We start from the raw sequence: 24,527 nt of genomic DNA on the forward strand, positions 1-24,527 counted from the left end.
CAACCCTTGTAGATATTTAAACAAAGGTAGGCATCCATTGCTGCGTACAGGATGTGATCTTCATCTAATGTCTTCGACTCCCATGCATGATGAAACTCGTGATGAGGTTTCTTCAGTTTAGCGTACGAAGGATCAATCATGGCTGCTGCCAGGGTCAGCTTTGAAGGTTGAGAGGAGGACACCAGGCTTGCCTTCTGGAGATCGAAGGGCTGGCCTACAACGAGACCTATCTGACATAGGACGTCATTGTCGTTCTTAAAGCCTACAGTAACGAATGTCACTCTTTTGTCCTTGAGGAAGTTCTTAAAATCCTGGCACTCAATGTTGGCATGGCATATGTGGTAGACCAAGCAAATGTTATGTACACAAACCTGGATCACGGCGGGCTTCTTCCTCTCTTCGTCCTTTAGATCCTTCTCTCGTCCCAGGGCTGTTGTGTACTCAACATCTAGCCCAGCAACCGACTCATCCGTTGAACTGTTGAAAATGCGTAGGAAGCGAGCAAATCATGCTTTCACCGTCTCAGATCCATGTGTGTAGATGATGATGAACTGATCGACGGTGATGGCTCTAACATGGTACTCAGCGGCGACAATGGAGATTTGGGAGGCCATGGATTTTGGAGGAGGGTTAGGAGAAGTTGAACTATTGTACCCTGCAAAAAAAACTGGGAGCGAACTAATGTGAAAGGACGGGACGACCGGGAGCGAACTGTTGTAAGGTAGAAGACGGGGACGAGTAGGGCGTGCGAACGGCGTGGGGTTGCTGGCTTGCCCGGTGGATAAACGGCTGCAAGCCCCCAAAGAGTTCTCGAGAACTATGCGGGACCCACTAGATGTCATGTCTACTAGACCCATATCGTAGGCCTGACGATATAGCTTCTGCCTATTCACACGCCATGCCGGCGCGTGGATGTAACTTCACTTAATTCCGTCAAACGTCGCGCCTCCCACGACCTTCGCCTCCCTCGCGCGGTCGTGCCCTTTGAGACTTCGACCGACTATAAATGAGCATTTTTTTGCCTTTTTTAGACAAGCAATTTTTTTCCTACTCCGCATGCATGATACTCCCTTTGGTCCTTTTTATTCCCGCCAACCGTTTGCAAAGTGTTTGACCAAATTTATACTTTTTTTGAACACCACCTTATATTAATTAACCAGCCACACTAGTACACTCATTCCATACAATATTCACCACACAGGGCGGTACGTTATTTACAAGAATACCATCTAATCTATTGTCAAAGCTATACTTAACGATTAAGTGTGCCACCTTATTGGCCGAACGGCTAATCTTTGACAATTGAAGATTGTTGATCAACTTCGAGATGCTCAACGCTTTCATCTTTAGGTCACGCATAGCAGACCTGTCAACGCTTTGACAAGCATCAATGAAATCCCACGACCAAATTTATACTAAAAATATCAATATCTACAATACTCCCAAAACACTTAGGCGCGGTGCATTAACTTCTACCTCGTTTCTTGTTTCTTGACATATCAACCAATAGGATATGTGGGTGTGCATGCTTTTAATGACTTGACTACCAAACACGACATGCAGTGGTTAGTTCATTGCATGCAATGCTATTAATTAGCAAATAAACATTAGGATCTCTCGTTTTCCCCTCCTCCTTGCTCACAGTGCACAATCTAAGATGACTTGCTCACCTAGACGGAGGGAGTACTGATTATAATGAGTACTCCCTCCTTCCATCTATATAGGGCCTAATGCGTTTTTCAAGATCGCCTTTGACTATTGATAAAATTAATACTACATGACATGCATAATGTGAAAATTATATCATTGAAAGCTCCTTTCACATACAAATTTGATGATGTGCTTTGTGTAAGTTGCATGTCATATATTATTGCTCTAACATTTGGTCAAAGTTATCCTCGAGAAACGCATTAGGCCCTATATAGATGGAAGGAGGGAGTATAAGAACTACGTTTTATACTAAGTGTAAAAATATTGATTTGACATTGTGAATGTTGACACATTGTGGAATAGTTTTTGAAGTCTTCAAAAGTACTCAACTAGTGTTGTCGTTCTCCACAAAAAAATGTGTTTACCAATGCATGCATGAACTCTAGTTACTCTAACCCCCCTCTTCTTTAATTCTTTGCCACATCAGCATGTTTGCTATTCCCGTGTGCATGATACCAGCTAAGATACCACCATTACGGCCATCCTTAATCATCACATGCAATAATTTAGTGCACCTTGAAATATGAACATGTGTGGGGCGTGTTTGTTTTTAATGACTTGAGACTATACCTAGCCCGGCATGCAAGATGACTTATTATGCACCATTCCCCATACCTGCAGGAAGCCCGTTCGTCTCCAAATTTTTTCCTCTCCATGTGTGCAAACAATATGCCTGCCAAACTCTCCTTCTCCCTCTGGCGGTCCCACCACTCCACCCCGTGTGAAAAAATCTGAATGCATGACTCTCCTCCCCCCACGCTCATCCAATCCGTTGTGACCAGCAATATTTCCACCCCTTCGCTCCCCCGTAATTTACTCCAACAAATATGCCCACGTAGCTGTTACTTAACTGCAGGTGCATTCGGTCACTGACATATGGGCCCAACAGGGGTCTGGCCCACATGTCAGTGACGCAACTGGACCGATAGTTAAGTCAGTGCAGCTCAGTCCATATCTTACGTAGGTGTGCCATTGCTCGCTATAAATACTGTGCCTCCCACACCATCGCTATCTCCTCCCCCTCACGTTCACGTTCATCGCTATCTCCTCCCCCTCCCTCTCATGTCGACCACCATGGCATCGCCCCTCCCAAGCCCTAGGAGCCCCTCGCTGCACCGCGCGGACGGTCATGCGTCGCCGTTCCATTCCTCGCCGCCACTAGTCGAGGAGGACGCGTTGGTGTTTCGCTCGTCGCCGCTACGCGACGCATCGCCGTTCCGTTCCTCGCCGCCACTAGTCAAGGAGGACGCGTCGGGGTTCCTCTCCTCGCCACGACGTGTCGAGGTGGACACGTCGGCGTTCCCAATCTCGCCAGCACGCGCGCCGAAGGACGCGTCGGCTCCCCGCTACTAGGAGAATGTCGCGCCACCCGCCGAGCCCCCCAGCCTTGAGGAGCTTTGGAAAGAAAGGGATGTCGCCTTGTGGGAGGCTTTGCCTCCAGCAGAGCGCGCCAAAATAGAGGCGGAGAAGAAGGCCGAGGAAGAGAAGCGCATAGCGGAACAAGCTACCTGGGAGGCCTCTGTCGTGTCCGAGAGAGTCAGACAATTGGCTCTTTGGCAGAAGGCTCGTGCGAGGGCGGTGAGGGTGGCGGAGGACGCCCGTGCCGATGCTCTGATTGCAGTCGGGCCCAAGCGCCTCATCTATGCTTGGCGGTACGTGGACCGGGTGCACGCTTCTAGCGAGGAGGAGTACCTGTTTGCGCCGGATCACCACACCGGTAAGATCGCGCTCGCCCGCCGGTAAGCCACCAATCAGCACCTCGCGAGTTGCAAGGCTGAGGAAGAGGCATTGTGTCGGCGCGCTGGGAAACGGCCGCGCACCAGGGCACTCGTGGTGCGCCGCAAGCGCTCCTACGAGCGCCGTGGCTTTTAGGAGGAGTATAATTTTTGTTTCGTAAGGTGATCTCATTAGTTTTGTGACACAAATGATAAATCCCGAACGTTCAAGAATTTTTAGCGTCCTTAATTAAGTATGTAAAAGGGAAAGTTTTGAAACCTTGTGTATTCGTATGCATTTTGCACGTACGTGCATATAGCACAAACTTTACTATATATTATCGCAGGAAAAGAATTCTATGAGACCAGGTCTCACGCGAGACCCATCCTGCTGGATGACACGTGGCATTCACAAATCACAAAGCATCCCCCACCCCCACTTAAAATCCACGTGCCATCCATCAGGACAGATCTCACCTGCTAACCATGAGACCTGGTCTCATATATGAGTAATTTTTTTCCACTATCGCACTACACGTCTCTCTCGATATATGCTTGCAGACTGTGCTACTCCCTCCGTCCAGGTTAATAAGTCATCTTCGGTTGTGCACCGTGACCAAGAAGGATGGAAGACTTATACACCTAGATGGAGGGAGTACTAACATTACGATGTGGTTTTTGTAAAAGTAGAAAAACAACACTAGTCAAGCTTGTGAAACGATTCAATGCAAAACAAATGCAAAAATGCTCGTTTGATTGTTTACTTTTAGCTTCCTTCTCTGTGGTTATTTCTCTGTCGTACTTTGTATGGAGTATCTCACTGGTTGGAAAGTCATGCAAATTCCCAAACCGCTTCCTACACCCTATATCTCACTGGTTGTCGGTGTTGATGTTGTCGCCCATGCCATCGAGGATGAGGTTGCCGAGGTCAGGGAAGAAGTCGTCGTTCGCAACTAATCATGTGGACTAGCATAGTAGTAGGATACAGAGTAGAAACATGAATTTTACCATGATTTCAAACAGGAAGGACAGAAACACATACGGTGCAACGGGAGCTGCACCGTTGGCGTTGAGGTTGTCGCCCATGTCCAAACACCACGTAGACACGGTCTTTGAGCACGGTTCGTAGTCGTTCCACGCTCGAGCATTGAAGTTTGTAAATATTTTAGATTAGAATATACTACTCCTCTGGTGCTAGTAGTAGAGCAGAGTCCTACTCTACTACTCTACTCAAGCAAGTTAGGGCATAGCATTGTAGGGAGTACCAGTACTGTGATCACTCAAGCAAGTTGTCTGGCATCGACATGACCCTATGCTACTGATATGTGTCTCGTAAGTCAAGCGGCGTGCTATAGTCATCATCACCTGTCCACTTCCCGCAGCACATAATATTCGCTTCTCCATCTTTGTCCGCACATAATCTTGTCCAATCTTCCATCCCCGCTAAGGCACCTCCCCCCTCGTCCGAAACGCAAGCACTAACAATGGCAGAACCGAGCAACGTCCGCCAAAAGAGTGGCTGGAATTCGCTCCCCATAGAGGTAATCAAGCTCATTGTTTCGCGTGTGGACAATCTCAGTACCATGCCGCTTGCCGCGTGCTCGTTGGGGCTGTATCGTTTACTCAAAGCCCTTAGGCCGGAGCTTTTTAAGCCAGCTCCTTGCTTGCTGATGCCGCCTGATCTTTAGAAACGGTGTGTCACACAACATAACAATCGTAGGGTGGCGAGCATCAACCCCCTTGACTGTGATCCGATCCCCGTCAGCCTCAACTACATTAACGGTATGTACTGGGTCGGCATGAACACGTCTTGGATGGTGCTCGTCGACGGTCGCGGCAGCTGGATGCTCGTGAAGGTCTACACCCAGCGATTGATCCCCCTTCCTTCGATTAACACTACACTGCTTTGGCACCGCGGCCCAGAATACTCAGAATCTTACAGTAGCCAACATGATACCAAGTTTGATTTGCTCAAGGTTGTAATCTGCCAAGTGCCCACAAGATCTGTGAATTATAAAGACTTCAGGCTAATTGCATTCTTCAACCGCGGTCTCGCCTATCTAACAGGTCACTGTGGTAAGTGGATAAATCTGCACGTCCATCGCAGGATCATACATCCTCCATGGTTCTCTGATGCCATTGAACACAAGGGCTTCATTTACGCTCTCGACTCCTTCTATGGCTGGATGTATTGCTGGCCTACTCCAGTCATCGCTACAAACAGTTGTTACAGCAGTATGTTACTTTCCTATGATATCATGATGGCTTGCTTATATTACTGTCAACATTTGCTGAAAAAATATTCATGCTCATAACATGCTGTTCTTAAGATTGACTAAACCAAGAGCCCTTTTTTATTTGACTCCAACTTGATATGATGTTGTAGGCCGCCTGGTGTCCCTACCCTTCCTAATCCCAGAACCTTTCAAAGCAAAGCGGCATGGCAGTTGCAGGTGGTTCCTGGCTCGATCAGACGATGGTGAAAGATGGATGATCATTCGCATGTACCGGACGTGTTGTTTCGCAGAATACAATCACAGTCACTGCAAGGTCTTTGAGCAGGATCCCAGCTTCTCTGGGCCTTCAGGAATTTTTGACTGGAGGGTGGTAAGTAGCCTTGGTACACGCTCTTTGTTTGTCAGAATGAATTATCCGATTAACCAGGAGATAACCGACGACAAGGATCATGATGGCTGCGCGGTTTCGTTCATCAGGCAAAACTGTGTGTACACAACGTACTATGCGTCTCTGCATGCACCATACCCTGATATGTGCCGCCACGCTCTGCAGCCCAAAGTAGGAGAGAGGGTCGCAAGTATCAGACTTCGACCTGCTGGCTAGAGTTTCCCCCGTCAGGCACCCATCTGGTTCAAGCCGTCAGCCAATCTCCATAGCTTAATGAATAGTAACGTCTAACTGAGCCAGTTAGTTAGATGCGTACGCTTGGTGTAGTAGGATCTTTATTTAGTTTGATGCACACACTTGTTCTTTTTTGGTAGCCCTTTTGTAATGATGGCTGATGTTTGGTTTGGAAGAGAGAGATGCGTCTTCACTCTTCTGGCCCTGGTTGCTGCTGCTGCTGCTGTTTTCAATGTACAATCAGTAGTATATTTCGTCTGTTGGTTGAATAAATGTGTTGTTAGAATGACAAACACAATGTTTTGGAAGTCGTTGCACGGTTCGATCCTTTAGTGCCCCGTACCGTACGTAGCGCATACTATTTATCATACAGAACACATTTTTTTGAAACTTGGAACACATTTTCCACTTGTTGATAACATGCAGCCCACTGATGAAGGCCCAATAGAGAAGCCCATAATTAACTAGAAGGGAGGCTCTCACATGAATCCGGCCCAGGTACATGCTCATGGTCCCCTAAACATAAATAAGTAAATAAATAAATAAATAAATAAAGCTAAATGCTCATGCAGCAGTTCTTTGGGAAAATAGGTAGCCCAGTATTTCTTTTTGAAGAATACCCAAGCTAGGCCTATTTGTTTTCTCCGAATTTCTGGGCAGCAAATCTTTCAAGACGAGGAGGGATGCATTCTGGCCTGGCTTAAGAGTATGGTCAATGTCTGTTAAAAGTAATATCAAAAGGGGTTGAAAATTCCAAAAAAATGATAGCAAATGGGATATAAGTTTCTTTTTTAGTTTTTGTTCTCCACTGATATCTTATACGTATTTCATTGGATTTAAAAGATATAGTACTAATTTATTTTTAAATTTGTTTTAGTATGGCTATTAATTTTTGGATTAAGAATATTTCGTTCCCCAGCAAAAATTTGTGAATTTTCAAAATTTCCCACATATTTAGTTAATTTTTTGACCCTGGTACTGACCAGAAAATGGCCAGCAATTCTAAAAATGGAAAAGGGGCTGCAATAAATTCCATATGAATTACAAAATGAGTAAAAATTATAAAAATAATATCAAATGGGATGTACACGCCATAGATGTCGAGGCTGACTTGTTTACACAAGGCTTTGTCAGTGAACACACGATTCTAGCAGTAGTTAGTGTTGGATGTCCATCCAACGGCCGACGTGCTTCTTCAATCTATGACCTTCCTGCTCCAGCCGCCTAAACTGGCGCCGGCGGGACTGCCTGCTCCCTCCTCTTTGTGGCCCGCTGTGATGCCGCACAGGCTTCCTCGGCCCACCCTACTCCCTCCGCTGGCCTGGCCGCACGCAATCAACTGCCTCTTTATTACGTGAAAAAATGATTCCTCCCACTGACATCTGGGGCGCACCGGTTGGGAGGCTGGCCTGTGGGCCTACTAAGTTGATGCATACACAGGGCTTGTCAACTTAGTCCACAAACGATTCTAGCAGCAATAACCATTGGATTTGAATCGAACGGTCCTGCTGCTTCTTCAATCACTGCTCTTCTTGCACCAGCCGCCCAAACCAGTGCCGGGGAGACCACCTGCTCCTGCCTCCAGTGGCCAGCTGTGCTGCCGATGAGGCCTCATCGCCCCTACTACTCCCATCACTAGCTAGGCCCTGCGGCGACAGCAGCCTCACACCGTAGCCGAACCAGTGAACCCTCGTACTCCTCTCCCCGTGGGCATCCACTGTCGCGTCTTCCCCGGCTCTGCGTCGTCCCCTTCCTAGGCCTCGCCGTCATCCACCGCCTTGGTGCTCTCGGTGCGGCGTGGTCAACGACATTCATCGGACGAGTACTGTACGTGGAGAGGCTGACAGCTGGGTCCACGACAACAGCCCAGTTTTTTTGTGATTTGCCAAGTAAGTCACTTTGTCAGGCCTGTTGGGCTGCAAATCTTTCAAGACGAGGAGAGCTTTCATTCGGCTGGCGGAGAAAATGGCCCATCAGTAATGAGAAATGGGCTGTACATTTTTAAAACACATCAAACCGGCAATTAGTTTCAAATATCTTTTCTTCATTTCTAGATTTGAAATTACATTAATTTTTATGCGTGGAGAACTTGTCGGATTGATATACATTTATTTTTAATATCAGTTTGAATGTGAGTCGAAATTTCGGGATTAAAAACAGTTCGGACCGCACCGAAATATGCAAAATTTCATATATTTTTTTAACCGTGGCCACAATATGGGATGTAATGCTAACAAAAAGAATATGAGCTCCAAAAAAACCTTAATAATTAGCAAATGGGCTGTGAATTATTAGAAAAAATGGCAGATGGGTTGTATGCTGTTTTCCACAGATTTGAGGCTTTCCTAAAAAAAGGTTGACGCACAAGCAGTGACTGTTGGGTGGCCATCCAACGGCCGTCGTGCTTCTTCAATCTCTGCTCTTCCTGCTCCAGCCGCTCAAACAGGCGCCGGCGGGACTGCCTGCTCCCTCCTCCCCGCGGCCGGCTTTGCTGCCACGCAGGCCTCACCGCCCCACCGTACTCCCATCGCTGGCCTAGCCATCCCTCTACTCACCCACACCTGCTGTTATTCTCCGGCGACGGCAGGCGAACCAGTAAACCCTCGTATAGTCGTACTCCCCTCCGTGTGGGAAACAACTGCCGAGTCTTCCCTGCCTTTGTCTCGTTCCCTTCCTAGGCCTCGCCGTCGTCCACCGCCCTGGTGCCGTCGGCGCGGCCTGGTCAACATGGTCAACGACCGACATGCATATGAAGTGGACTGTACGTGGAGAGGCCGACAGCTGGGTCCACGTCCGCACACGAGGAAATGCCTCCTTATTACACGCAAAATAATGATTCCTCCCCTGACATCAGGGACCCATCGAAAGGGCCTCTGTATTTCACGAAAAAAAACGTTATCGCCGCTGACAGCTCAGACCCAACAGCTATATCTTTGCACGCAAGGAAGTGCCTCCTTATTACGCTCAAAAAAATGAATACCCCCTGCTAGCTGGGACCCACCTTGGTGGGAGGCTGACTTGTGGGCCTATTAAGTTGATGAGGACGGAGGGCTTTGTCAACTTAGTCAATATGCACGATTCTAGCTCCATTGACCGTACGATGTCCATCCAATGGCCGTAGTGCTTCTTCAACCTCTGGTCTTCTTGCTCCAGCCGCCCAAACCAGCGCCGGTCGTGCCTCGTGCTCCTGCCTCCCGTGGCCGGCTGTGATGCGGTGGAGGCCTCACCACCCATACTACTCCCACCGCTGGCCAGGCCATCCCTCTACTCACCCACACCCCCTGTTATTCTGCGGCAACGCCAGCCTCACACCGCAGCGAACCGGTGAACCCTCGTACTCCTCTACGCGTGGGCATCCACTGCCGCGTCTTCCCCGGCTTCGCGTCGTCCCCTTCCTAGGCCTCGCCGTCGTCCACCGTCCTGGTGCTCTCGGCACGGCGTGGTCAACATGGTCAAGGAACGGCTTCCATCGGACATGGACTATACATGGAGAGGCTGACAGCTGGGTCCACGGCCGCAGCAAGGAAGTGCCTCCTTATTACGTGCAAAATAATTATTCCTCCACCTGATAGCGGGACCCATCGGACGGCCACCGTATTTCGTGAAAAAACGTTTGCCCTGACTGCTGGGACCCACCAGCTACATCTTCGCATGCAAGGAAGTGCGTCCGGGCAAAAAAAAAACGATTCGCCCCCTGACTGCTGGGAGCCACAAGCTACATCTTCGCAGGCAAGGAACTGCCTGACAGTCGGGACCCACCTGGTCGAAGCGTACGTAGCGCTGTCATTCTGGTCGCAAACGTGTATGTACATATATACTGGTGGATGTAGAGGCGCGCACGTGTCGTAGTAGAGGCGCGCACGTGTCATAGTAGAGGCGCGCACGTAGCATGTACACGTACGTACAGCGGCCAGGGTGCAAGAAAGAAAATACGGCCACGTATGTGTACATACGGGCGGGGTCTCGAACGCCTACTCGCGCATACGTACGGCGAGGGCTCGTGTACATGGCTGGGTTCGGAACGGAGAAACAGCGTCGTCGTCGTGTTCATGGGAGCAACGGAATGCGTCGGTTCATGGGGAGGCAAGGAATGCGTCGTGTTCATCGGGAGGGCTTGGACGGAACAGGCGATGGAAACGAGGCCTGGCGTACCGCAGAACGGAGGAAACGGCCTTGTGTTCGACCGGTCACGTTCGAAACGGGATCCTGTTCATCGGGAGGGTCTGGCGTACCGCAAAACGGAGGAAACGAACCTCCTACGGTCGAAACGGGGGTCCTGTTGATCGGGAGGGGTGTGGCGTACCGCAAAACGGAGGAAACGGACTTGTGTTGGAGCGCTACGGTCGAAACGGGGGTCCTGTTCATCGGGAGGGGTGTGGCATACCGCAAAATGGGACTCCATGGGATACTATTCATCTCCACTGTCGACCCCCTCCAGCCTCCACGAGCTACTGTTCATCCACCGTCGACCTCCTCCAGCCTCCACGGGCTCCTGTTCATCCAGCCTCCACCGCGCGCTACTCCACCGGCTACTGTTCAACCACCCCTCCACCGTCTACTGTTCATCCAGCCCTCCACACCACGGGGTCCTGTTCAACCACCCCTCCACGGGCACCCCTCCACCGTCTACTAGTCATCCTGCCCTCCACACCACGGGGGCCTGTTCATCCACCCGTCCACAGGCACCCCTCCACCGTCTACTATTCATCCAGCCCTCCACCACACCACGGGGTCCTGTTCATCCAGAGGCAACGCCACCGCTCACTGTTCATCCAAACCCCCTGCAATGCTCACTGTTCATCCCATCGATCGGCTTCAGTTAGCAGCAGTAGCCAAGGAATCGCTCGATCGGGTTCATTTAGCAGCCATCGGTCGATCGCTCGGGTTCAGTAACGCGTAGCCTGCAGTGCAATCGCTCGGGTTCGGTTAGAGCCCAACGCCTCGGTCGGGTTCAGTTAGAGCCAACGCCTCGCACACACGCGCGTATGTGTACGAGAGAAACGTGCATCGCTCGGCCCCCGACCTCCCACCCTAACCGGGAACTCCCTGAAATCCCCCCCCCCTCGCTTCTACCACGGTTTTTTTCGTCATGGACGGCCCAAAGAATGTCATGGAGCTGCGTCTCCGGCCCGCCCAGGACGAAAAGCCCATTGTCTGTCATGATTTTTTGTCATAGAAGTAGGAGCCCACCACATCTATGATGATACCGGGTTTTGTCACAATTATCTTCATAGAAGTGTCATATGTATGACAGAAAATATTTTCGTTCGGCCCAAAATGTCATGGATGTGTCTTTTTTTGTAGTGCATGTCGTGCGACATCTAGAGGCTAGCAAACGCGTGCTGAATGAGGTTAGGCAGGAGAAAAACAATCTCCAAGACGCCAATATCAAGTTGAGCATGGAATTAAAAGACGTTCGAGCCCAGCTTGCAGACTCTGAGAAGGAGAATAAGCGGCTTCGGCGCGGCATTTTTAGTAAGTGCTTGAACGAATCCTTTTGAAGGAGTTCGACGAAGAAGCCGACTAACAGCGTTATGTCTGTAGGTATGCTGACGGGTCGTCCCGCGGAGGAAATGCCCGGGTCTGCGGGTGATCTTCTATCCGAGCTCTCGCATCTGCACGAACAAGTTCGGCAGGTGATGCAAGGTGTTGCCCAGGCATTGTGGCCATCCGTCTCCCTGCCAGAAGGCGTTGCAGAGCTTACGGAGAAGCTCAAGGGAGCACGGCGGTGCTTCCGATTATGGAAGATATCGGCCTGCCGTCAAGGTGCCAGAGAAGCCTGGGCCATGGTGAAGACGCGGTATACCAAGGCTGACCCAAATCACATGGCCGAGGTCGGACCTGTGGGGCCCGACGGAAAAGAGATCCCTGTAAGCTTAGTTTATGGGAAAGTAGAATTAGCCGCAAAGTATTCCCAACAGGATTGTAGGCTAGACCGCCTGTTGGATGGTATAGAAGAGGAATTTAGTCAGTCTGTATGACTATGTAAGTAAAGTGACATGTATAATGCTTTCTAGCCGGATTGTAGATCATTTGTCTTGGCGGACCTTTTCGCTTCAACCTCGGGACCCGATAGTCCGGAGTGTATCCGAATATCCGCTCAGTTATACAAGAACCGGGGTATGCATGGAGACCAGGCGTAGGGGTCATTAGTGCTTGAACAGACAAGTGCCCAACTAGTTATGTTATATTACATGGGTAGTAAGAAACATCTTCCAGGGAGAATAGTTTCGTTAAGGGTTCCTTTCCCTGGGTAAGCATGCCCTAACGTGCATGTCGGGACTGCGATAGGAAACGCAGGAAAAACATCTGGGGGCAGATATGGAAAATAAATAAAAACCATTTTTTGTTCACCGACCGAATATTCCCTTAAGAATGCTAGCTTTCGGCTTCACCTAGTGTGAGGTACACATCCGGCTGATCCGGCAGTAACAATCGCAGAGGTGCTCCCCTTATTCCCTAGCCGAATTAACGGGAACGTAGGGCATAAATACAAGAGCCAGGCAACCCAGCTTGGCCAAAACTTAAGTCATATCGATGCATATAATGGCGAAAAAAGGTACAGGCGGAAGTATAACACATGTGCGGGGCATGAGGCCCAGATAAATAATTAAGCTTCTGTGAAAGAAGCCCCCAGGTATGATGAGCGTGGCTAGCGCATCTATAATGTGCAAGCGAGGCACAAGTTGGCCCTTGAAGGCCTAGAGAAAGAATAAAAGAAAGGAAGAAAGAAAAACAAGACAGATAATGTATATGCAAAAATGGACAGAGGAAGGAAACGAACATAGAGTCCGGCGCTAGGCATAGAATCTTCGGAGCCTGGCAACGTTCCATGGGTTCGGCTCGAGTCGATTAGTCGATGCATCCCGCAGTCGGTACGCTCCGCCGGTCAGAACTTGGTCAATAATTAAGGAACCTTCCCATTTGGGCTCGAGCTTGTTCTTTTCTTATCCAGCAGGCGTAGAACTAGTTCGCCAACGTTATAAGTTTTGGCCCGTACTTCTCTGCTTTGGTATCTGCGAGCCTGTTGCTGATAAAATGCGAAAGAGGCTTTTGCTACGTCGCGCTCCTCCTCCACGTTGTCCAGACTGTCCTGCCGATCAAGCTCGGTTTCTCTTTCTTCGTACATGCGCACTCGAGGTGAGTCATGAATTATGTCACAGGGCAAGACTGCCTCTGCGCCATACACCATAAAGAAGGGTGTACATCCGGTACTACGATTCGGCGTGGTCCGCAGCCCCCAGAGTACAGAGTCGAGCTCCTCTACCCAGTGCGTGTTAGACTCTGTTAAGGAATGCAGTAATCTGGGTTTAATGTCGCTAATTATAAGACCGTTTGCTCGCTCAACTTGGCCATTTGTTTGTGGGTGATAGACTGAAGCGTAATCGAGCTTGATGCCCATTTTGCTGCACGAAAGTTTTACCTCATCGGCCGTGAAGTTCGTGCCGTTGTCAGTGATGATGGTGTGGGGGACGCCATAACGGTGTACGACCCCGGATATGAAGTCTATCACCGGTCCGGATTCGGCTGTTTTAACAGGTTTGGCCTCTATCCATTTGGTGAATTTATCCACCATGACCAGTAAATATTTTTTTCTTGTGGGTTCCCCCTTTAAGGGGTCGAACCATGTCAAGCCCCCAGACCGCGAAGGGCCACATAATGGGGATTGTTTGGAGGGCGATGGGTGGCATGTGGCTTTGATTTGCAAAGAGCTGGCAATCTGCGCAACGTTGGACCAAGTCTTGTGCATCTGCCCGGGCCGTTGGCCAATAGAATCCTGTACGGAAGGCCTTGCTTACAAGAGCCCGTGCTGCGGCGTGGTGACCGCCGAGTCCGGCGTGAATTTCTGCCAGAAGGTTCCGCCCTTCCTCTTCGGAGATGCATCTTTGAAGGACTCCGGTAGTGCTTTTTTTGTATAATTCTCCCTCATGAACCCTGTAGGCCTTGGATCGCCGCACTATGCAGCGTGCCTCATTTTGGTCCTCCGGAAGTTCCTGTATAGTTAGGTAGGCCAGGAATGGTTCTGTCCACGGGACAATGACGGCCATTATTACCTGGGCTGAAGGTGTTATTTCAGTGACGGAGCCTCCGATTGTGTCAGAGTGTTCGATATCGGGTATTTTGGCCGGGTCCGGACAATTGTTACCGGTGTCCCATTCCCATACTACGGATGACTTGAATAGCCTCACCAAAAATATGTTGGGGGACCGCATCGCGTTTTGCACCGATGTGGGCGAGGATATCCGCCGCCTGATTGTTTTCCCGAGCCACATGGTGAAATTCGAGCCCCTCGAACTGAGCTGACATTTTTAGGACGGCGTTTCGATAGGCCGCCATTTTTGGATCCTTGGCGTCAAAGTCTCCATTTATTTCGGATATTGCGAGGTTTGAATCCCCACGCACCTCCAGGCATTGAATGCCCATGGAGACTGCTATACGAAGACCATGCAACAGAGCTTCGTATTCGGCTGCGTTGTTGGAATCTGTATACAATGTTTGCAATATGTACTGAACGGTATCTCCGGTTGGGGACGTCAGGATGACGCCAGCCCCTAGACCGGCCAGCATTTTAGAACCGTCGAAGTGCATGATCCAATTGGAGTATGCGCCGTACTCTTTAGGGAGTTCGGCCTCCGTCCATTCGGCGACAAAGTCGGCCAATACTTGCAACTTAATGGCTCGTCGAGGTTTGTATGTTATGTCAAACGGGAGGAGCTCAATGGCCTATTTGGCAATCCGGCCCATAGCGTCGCGGTTGTTTATAATATCATTAAGTGGCACTTCTGAGGCTACTGTAATCGAACACTCTTGAAAGTAGTGTCATAGTTTCTGAGATGCCATGAATACCGCATAGGCTATCTTTTGATAATGTGGATACCGTGATTTGCATGGAGTGAGGATGGTGGATACATAGTATACCAGCTTTTGTAGAGGGAATTTATGTCCGCCAGCTTCTCATTCGACGACGAGCACTGCGCTTACAACTTGATGAGTTGTCGCAATGTACAACAGCATTGGTTCGTCGATGTTTGGCGCGGCCAAGATTGGGTTGGTTGCCAAAATGGCTTTTATTTCTTCCAATCTGGCTGTGGCAGCGTCCGTCCACTCGAAGTGTTCGGTGTGCCGAAGGAGGCGATACAGGGTAAACCCTTTTCTCCTAAGCGGGAGATAAAGCGGCTTAGAGCCGCCACGCATCCAGTTAACTTATGGATTTGTTTGAGGTCTGTTGGGGTAGCCAACTGTGAAAAAGCTCGGATTTTGGCCGGATTAGCTTCAATACCTCTACTGGAGACAATGAAACCCATGAGCTTTCCGGCTGGTACGCCGAAAACACATTTTTCTGGATTGAGCTTGATGTCGTATGTTCGGAGGTTGTCGAATGTGAGCTGCAAGTCGTCTATCAAAGAGTCGACGTGTTTGGTTTTGACGACCACATCGTCTACGTATGCCTCTACTGTTTTGCCGATTTGTTTCTCCAGACATGTCTGAATCATGCGCTGATATGTTGCGCCGGCGTTTTTGAGCCCAAAAGGCATTGTGTTGAAACAGAAGGGACCGTATGGTGTGATGAATGCCGTTGCGGCTTGATCAGACTCCGCCATCTTGATTTGGTGGTAACCGGAGTATGCGTCGAGGAAACACAATGACTCGTGTCCTGCAGTAGCATCAATAATTTGATCGATGTGGGGGAGGGGGGAGGGATCCTTTGGGGAAGCTTTATTGAGGTCCTTGAAATCGACACAAAGGCGTCAGGATCTATCCTTCTTTGGTACCATCACCAGGTTTGCTAGCCAGTCCAGGTGTTTTATTTCTCTGATGAATCTGGCCTCCAATAACTTTGCTAGTTCCTCTCCCATGGCATGTCTTTTAGGTTCGGAGAAACGCCGAAGAGCTTGCTTGACCGACTTGAATCCCTTTAGTATATTGAGGCTATGCTCGGCCAGCCTGCGTGGGATTCCTGGCATGTCTGAGGGATGCCAGGCGAATATGTCCCAATTCTCGCGCAGGAACTCTCGTAGTGCGGCATCAATGGCGGGGTTTAACTGTGCCCCGATGGAGGTTGTTTTTGTAGGGTCCGTTGGGTGGACTTGGAATTTGACTATTTCATCCGCTGGTTTAAAAGAGGTGGACTTGGATCTCTTATCGAGTATCACGTCGTCCCTGTCCACTGTGGAGCGTAGCGTGGTTAATTCCTCGGCCGAGGGGGCTTCGGATAATGCCTTGAGGGCCAGTGCGACTGTTTTGTTTTCGGCGCGGAGTGTTGTGTTCGGATCACTGGCGAGGGTGATGATTCCGTTGGGCCAGGGCATTTTGAGCTTCATGTACACATAATGGGGTATGGCTTGGAAGATCGTGAACGCCTCACATCCTAAAAGGTCGTGGTATCCATTGCTGAACGAGGCCATTTGAAATGTAATTTCTTCGGACCTATAGTTCTCTGGCGTACCGAATACCACATCTAGTGTGATTTTCCCAGCGCATCGTGCCTCTTGACTGGCTATGATTCCCCTAAGGGTTGTGCTACTTTGCTCAATGCGGTTCCAGTCTATTTCCATTTTTTTAAGAGTTTACTCATAGATGAGGTTTAATCCGCTGCCGCCGTCCATGAGTACTTTGGTGAGTCGAAAGCCGTCCACAATTGGATTGAGGACCAGTGCGGCTGGTGCTCGGGCTGTTCGGAATTTAGGTTCATCACTAGCATTGAAGGTAATAGCCGTGTCACTCCATGGGTTTATTGCTACTACGTGGCAGATTTCGGCCATGCTGCGGAGTGTTCGCTTGCGCCTATTATTTGACGCGAAGGTCTCCAAGACTGTTAACACCGTATTGTTATCCACGGGATGGTGCTCTGTGGCATTTGGGATAAGAAGATCCTCACCACTTTTGGCCACCTGCCGAAGTATCCAACATGCTCTAAGGTTGTGCGTTGGTATTGTATTCGCTGTACTATGAATTTTGCAGGGTCCGCTAAGCCATCCCTCTAGTACGGTTCCATGCCCTGTAGAGGGTTTTTGTTTCTTTGCAACTTGCTCGTGTGTCTTATGATAGTGCACCCTTTTACTTCGGACTGGGTGTATATTCGGAGCCGGATTATCCCAAAATTTCATTTCGGTTTTCCAGGCGCTTTCCATCGCACAGTACTTTCATACTATGGATGCCAAGTCAGCGAAGCATGATATGTTACGGCGACTTAAGGCGTCAAGGATTCCCTTGTCCGTGCAATTATTGCAAAAAAGTGAGATTGCATCTTCCTCGCGACAGTCCTTAACCTTGTTCATCACAAGGAGGAATCTGGCCCAATAATGATGTACTGTTTCATGGGGCTCTTGCCTGATGTGGGAAAGATCGTTTATGTCTGGGTGGGTGGGTGGATTTGAGTCCGAACCCCTACCCGATCTGAGACCCAGGGGCCGAGGAGTTTCCAATCTTGGAAGTTCGGGTTCCGGAGTGCTGCCCGATAAGTCTGGCCCGCTGCCTGATTCTAGGTTCAGGGCTTGGGTGATGTCCTCCCGTAAGCGGGTATCCGGCTCGGAGAGCTCAGGAATCCAGACATGGTTAGTCCTCAAAATAGAGGAAGAGTTGCCGCATTGTTCCTCCACCACCGCAATGTGATGGGTGATCGATGGAGAGTAAATCTCCCGTTCATCGGGTTTAAGCCCAATCCGATCATAGTCCATAGCGACTCCCAAGGCAGCCATGCGATCCAAGAGTTCGTTTAGGGAAGAGAGCTCCATTGGATCCATCTGCTCGGCGAATTCCAAGCCGACGTGGAGGCTTTTTTTGATGACCCTAGAAGTCATCGTCAGTGCAGCGGCCGAATAGGCAGTCATGACGAAACTGCCTAGCCGGAGAGTTTGGCCGATAGCCAGAGCTCCCCCGGCGGTAATGTTGTTTTTAACAACGAGATGAGGCATCCTTCCTTATGGCGACGTCACAGAGGAACTCTCAACGAAAGCGCCAACGTCGGTGTCAAAACTGGCGGATCTCGGGTAGGGGGTCCTAAACTGTGCGTCTAAGGCGGATGGTAACAGGAGGCAGGGGACACGATGTTTTACCCAGGTTCGGGCCCTCTTGATGGAGGTAAAACCCTACGTCCTGCTTGATTTATTCTTGATGATATGAGTATTACAAGAGTTGATCTACCACGAGATCGGAGAGGCTAAACCCTAGAAGCTAGCCTATGGTATGATTGTATGTTGTCCTACGGACTAAAACCCTCTGGTTTATATAGACATCAGAAGGGGCTAGGGTTACACAAGATCGGTTACAAAGGAGGAGATAGTCATATCCGTATTGCCTAGCTTGCCTTCCACGCCAAGTAGAGTCCTATCCGGACACGAGACAAAGTCTTCAATCTTGTATCTTCATAGTCCAACAGTCCGGCCAAACGATATAGTCCGGCTGTCCGGACACCCCCTAATCCAGGACTCCCTCAGTCTCGGTGCAGTGTTGATGCAAGAGAATAAAGTTGTAGCCTATACCTCTCGCCAGTTGAAGCCCAACGAAAAGAACTACCCCACTCATGACCTCGAGTTGGCGGCAGTCATCCATGCTCTTTTAACTTGGAGACATCTCTTGTTGGGAAGAAAAGTAGACATCTTCACTGATCATAAGATTCTCAAGTACATCTTCACTCAGCCAAACCTCAACCTCAGGCAGACTCGTTGGGTGGAAATGATTCAAGAGTATAATCCGAGTATCGAATATACTCCAGGCAAGGCCAATGTAATTGCTGACGCATTGAGCAGGAAGGCTTACTGCAATAGTTTGATTATCAAGCCCTACCAACTCGAGCTTTGTGAAGCTTTCCGCAAACTCAATCTTCAAGTTGTTCCTCAAGGAGTCCTTGCCAACCTCCAAGTCTCTCCTACTTTGGAAGATCAGATTCGTGAGGCTCAACTTCATGATGCTATGGTGAAGAAGGTGAAGATTGGGATTGTGAAGAGTCAACCCAAGTACAAGTGCTATCGTATTGATAACAAGGATACTCTATTCTTTGAGGATCGCATTGTTGTTCCTAAAGGTGACCTTCGTAAAGTCATTATGAACGAGGCTCACAATTCACTCCTCTCTATTCACCCTGGAAGTACAAAGATGTACCAGGACCTCAAGCAGTCGTATTGGTGGACACGAATGAAGCGCGAGATTGCTCAGTTCGTGAATGAATGTGATGTCTGCAGAAGAGTGAAAGCAGAACACCAACGACCAGATGGTCTCCTCTAACCTCTTGCCATTCCAGAATGGAAGTTTGATCATATTGAGATGGACTTTGTGACTGGATTTCCAAAGTCCAAGCGTGGCAATGATGCTATCTTCGTTGTCATCGACAAGCTCACCAAAGTGGCTCATTTTCTTCCTATCAAAGAATCTATCACAACAGCTCAGTTGGTAGAGCTATATACCTCCAGGATTGTCTCTCTGCACGGTATTCCGCAGTTGATATCTTCAGATCATGGGAGCATCTTCACCTCCAAGTTCTGGGATTCTTTTTTCAGAAGGCCATGGGCACCAACATTCGCTTCAGCACAGCTTTTCATCCTCAAACCAGTGGCCAAGTCAAGCGAGTCAATCAAATTCTTAAAGATATGCTCAGGGCTTGTGTCATCTCTTTCGGTATGAAGTGGGAAGATTGTCTTCCATATGCCGAGTTCTCCTACAACAACAGCTTCCAAGCGAGTTCGGGCAAGGCCCCATTCGAGATTCTCTATGGCAGGAAGTGTCGTACTCCTCTTAACTGGTAAAAGACTGGTGAGCACCAACTTCTTGGCAATGACTTGATCACAGAGGCTGAAGAAATGTGCAAAGTCATTCGTGAAAATCTCAAAGCCGCGCAATCGCGCCAGAAGAGTTACTATGATACCAAGCATCGTGACTTGGCTTTCGAGATCAGAGACCATGTCTACCTCCGCGTCTCTCCAATGAAAGGTACTCATCGCTTCGATATCAAAGGGAAGCTTGCCCCTAGATACGTGGGTCCTTTCAAGATCATCAGCAAAAGAGGTGATCTCGCCTATCAACTTGAGATTCCATCCAACTTTGCAAACGTGCACGACGTGTTTCACGTGTCTCAACTCTGCAAGTGTTTCAAGACTCTTGACCGCACCATCAACTTCGAAGAGATTGATCTCCAAGAAGACCTGTCTTACCGCGAGCACCCCGTTGCTATTCTTGAGGAAACTGAGCGCTAGACTCGCAACAAGTCTATCAAATTCCTGAAAGTCAAGTGGTCACATCATTCCAACCGTGAAGCCACCTGGGAATGCAAGGGCCACCTCCGTTCTGAGTACCCAGAGTTTTTCCGGTCCTAGATCTCGGGACGAGATCCTTTCGTAGTGGTGGAGTGTTGTAACACCCCGTATGTAACTTGCCATATTTGTATTCCAACTCTTGCCATTTCCGGCACTATGTTATTCTATTTTCCTTGTTCTCGGGTTTTTGTCTTCGTGTGCTTTTGTCTTTGTCATGCATCTCATATCATGTCATCATGTGCATTGCATTTGCATACGTGTTTGTCTCATGCATTCGAGCATTTTCCCCGTTGTCCGTTTTGCATTCCGGCGCTCCTATGTCCTCCGGTGTCCTTTTCTACCTCTTTTCGTGTGCGGGTGTTAAACGTTTTCGGATTGGACCGAGACTTGCCAAGCGGCCTTGGTATACTAACGGTAGACCGCCTGCCAAGTTTCGTGCCATTTGGATTTCGTTTGATACTCCAACGGTTAACCGAGGGAGCGAAAAGGCCTCGTGTGTGTTGCAGCCCAACACCCTCCAAAGTGGCCCAAAACCCACCTAAACCCCCTCCATCATCTAGGTCATTCGATCACGATCGCCTGGCCGAAAACCGTGCTCAATTTGGAGCCTCCTAGCTCCCTCTACCTATAAATATAGACCCCCTTCAAAATTTTCGGATCATTTCACCCCTAACACTAGCTCCCCCCACCTCCGCGTGGCCGGACACGTCCGGTCCGGCCGGACGCTTTGCCGCCGCCCATTCCCGTCGCGACACATGGCGCGCCGCCGCTCCCTCCTCCGCCGGCCCGACGATGCCCGGATCGGGCCACCCGAGCCCATCTGCTCCCTACGTCGCCCGCGGGTCAACGCCGCCGACACCGTCGGCGCGGCTCCCCGCACCTCCCCGCGCTAAATGCCGCCGTCTCTGGCAGCCCCACCAGCGACCTCCGCCGCCCTTCGCCACTCTGCTCCGCCCCGGTCTGCCTCATCGCCGGCGAGAGGAGCCTCGCCGCCTCCCGTCTCCGGCCTCCTCCGCAACTCCGGCCACCGGATCCGGCTTCTCCTTCCTACGGCGACCTCGACGAACTCCGGCGAACAGTGGTTCCGGCGACCTCGTCATCCATGCCGATCTCGTTCCGGATCTGAAACCCTAACCGGTTGACTTTTCGTCTAACTCCTAGATATTTTTAGCATTCTTCGTCTTCCACATCTCTGCATCCGTGGCTCCGTTTTGGGCATGTAGCATATCAAATTGTTCGTCTCGACGAGTACTTCATTTCATCTCATTGCATCATGTTCATTTGAGCTTATCTTGATGCCCTAAATGCTGTTGCAAGAGTGCTAGTGTATATTAGTTTTAGATTATTATCAGAGATTAGACATTTGTCATTTTTGCCATGATTAATGTGTGCCTCATATGAACTTGAGACCTACATGTGTTTTGAAGTATGCAATGCCATCTTTACCGGGGTGTATGCCATGTATTTTTATGATCTCTGTGGTGACTAGCACAAGCATGCAAAGTAGCCCTCGTAATGTTGCTGATTTCAGGGACTTAGAAATATTCTAAGTCATTGCCCTGATAATATTTTTATGCCATGTATTCTTGTTGCTACAGAGTGATTCATGCCTCTTTTGAGCATGATCAGTAAGGATGTTTTGTAGATATTGTGGTGCTCTATCCATCCATGTCTTTGTTTGCAATTATGTAGCACCCTAGCTTGACTCAATCGAGCTCTACTTTTGCTATAAAATGTTCCTGGCAGAATGTTTATGTGTTAAGCATTTTTGCCGATGTTGTTGTAGTTGATCCATGCATGCTATGTTGTTGTTCTTGCCATGTTTAGCTTCTATGCCATGTCTACTTGCTGGGTGTATGCTTAGTTTGTCATGCAATGCCTTGTGGTGAGTGCATCGAGCTCGTAAACATGCCTACTTAATATCTGTTTTGCCATGTTTCAGTTTTCTACTAAGTCTGAATCTGTTAACGATAATTGCTATGTTCACATGGTTGCCACTGTATTTTCTGATCCCTTTTGGCTTATGGTCAGTAAGGGACTTTTGTCGTATGCTTTGAGTAGCTTCATGCCATGCCTTGCTTTGCCATGATATGTTCCCGTAGCATGTTGTTATCGTTCTCTAAACATTGCTTCCTGATGTTGAATGCCTGGCATGTTGTTATTTTCATTAAGTTTGTAACCTGTTATCTTTTGCACTTTTGCCATGCTTGTTTGAACCTGCTATTAAGTGAATTAGCCGTAGCTCAGTGTTCATCTTTTGTCAAGCATCTTGAGTGTATCCCTGCCATGCATTTTGTTGTTATGCTAGAGTGCAGTAGCTTGTTGTTCTTGATGCATTTAGATGGCCTCGTGCTGTTAATCGCAGATCGATGCCATATTTGTATTGCTTGTCATTTGCAAACCGTGCATCCGATTCCGGTGATCTTTATATCGATTTTGACCGAAATCAACTCCTCTTTCCTGTGGCACTCTTGGTTTTACAAGTTGAGTCTAGGTTCAATCTTTCCTTTCCGAAACATGCATATGCATCACATATTTTGCATATGCCATGTTTTGCATCATGTTGCTTGTGCATTGCACGTGGTTGATTGTGTCTCCCTTTGCTTGTGTTCTTGCTTTTGGGTAGATCCGGGAGACGAGTACATGATTGAGGAACCTGTTGAGTACGTTTACGAGGATCAAGCTAACGTCAACTCGAAGAACTTTGCAGGCAAGATGACCATACCCTCGAAATCACTTCTATCTTTGCTTGCTAGATGCTCGCTCTATTGCTATGCCTATGCTACGATACCTACCACTTGCTTATCATGCCTCCCATATTGCCATGTCAAACATCTAACCCACCTTGTCCTAGCAAACTGTTGTTTGTCTATGTTACCGCTTTGCTCAGCCCCTCTTATAGCGTTGCTAGTTGCAGGTGAATATTGGAGTTTGTTCCTTGTGGGAACATGTTTATTATTGGGATATCATTATATATTGTCTATCTTAATGCACATATATACTTGGTAAAGGGTGGAAGGCTTGGCCTTATGCCTGGTGTTTTGTTCCACTCTTGCCGCCCTAATTTCCGTCATACCGGTGTTATGTTCCTTGATTTTGCGTTCGTTACACGGTTAGGTTATGTCGGCGTTCTGGGAACGGGGGTCCCCAGACTTGCCTGCCCGCGGCCTGCGGCGTGGCTCAGGTGGGGTCCAGCGCGGCCCATCTTCATCAGCGCAAGCTCAAGACCGTCGCGAGGGGCCAAGCCTCGCGGGGCGGACGACGGGAAGCTTCCTCAGAGGCAGCCTCATCAGACAGGCTCGCGAGGAGGCGGAGAGATCAATGCAAGGGTACCTCGCAAGGATCCCATGACGCAAGCCATGACGATCAAGGCCAGGCGGGCGCCGGCCTGCACAGGGTCCTTGTTTCCCCTTTGGTGCAAAGGGGCAAGCACAGGCCAAGGAATCAGGCAAAGTTTGCCATTCCGGTGCAACGAGACCAAGACCAGTAGAGCAGCAGGATGGAGGTCACCGTGGAGCACAGGACGGCGTCATCACCAGTGCTTTTGGCAGCCGAAGACCACCTTTGGTCAGGATAACTTGTACTACATGTTCCCCTTCAAAATGGCCAATTGTTGGCGCCCTTCCCGCTCAATTATTCGGTGAGAGGCCCAGGGCCTCTACAAATAGAGCTAGCCACCACAGAGTAGAGACATCTAGAGACCGAGAAGAGAGGGGGATGGGCAGATAGACATCTAGAAATCTGGTAGAACCCTAGCAGAGAGAGAGAGAGAGAGGCGAGTGAACTCACCCTAGCAGTTCATCGCACCAGCTCAAGAACACCTCTCGCGAGGCTGTTCTTCCCTTGTACTGTTCATCATCAGCCCCCTGAGGCAATCCACCACACCACACACTGGAGTAGGGTATTACACCACAACGGTGGCCCGAACCAGTATAAACCTCGTGTCTCTTGTGTTGTTCATCATTTTCATCTTAGTTTGCACGAGAGGATCGGA

Source organism: Triticum aestivum, chromosome 2A (genome assembly GCF_018294505.1).
Source record: "Triticum aestivum cultivar Chinese Spring chromosome 2A, IWGSC CS RefSeq v2.1, whole genome shotgun sequence".
NCBI classification, from domain to species: domain Eukaryota; kingdom Viridiplantae; phylum Streptophyta; class Magnoliopsida; order Poales; family Poaceae; genus Triticum; species Triticum aestivum.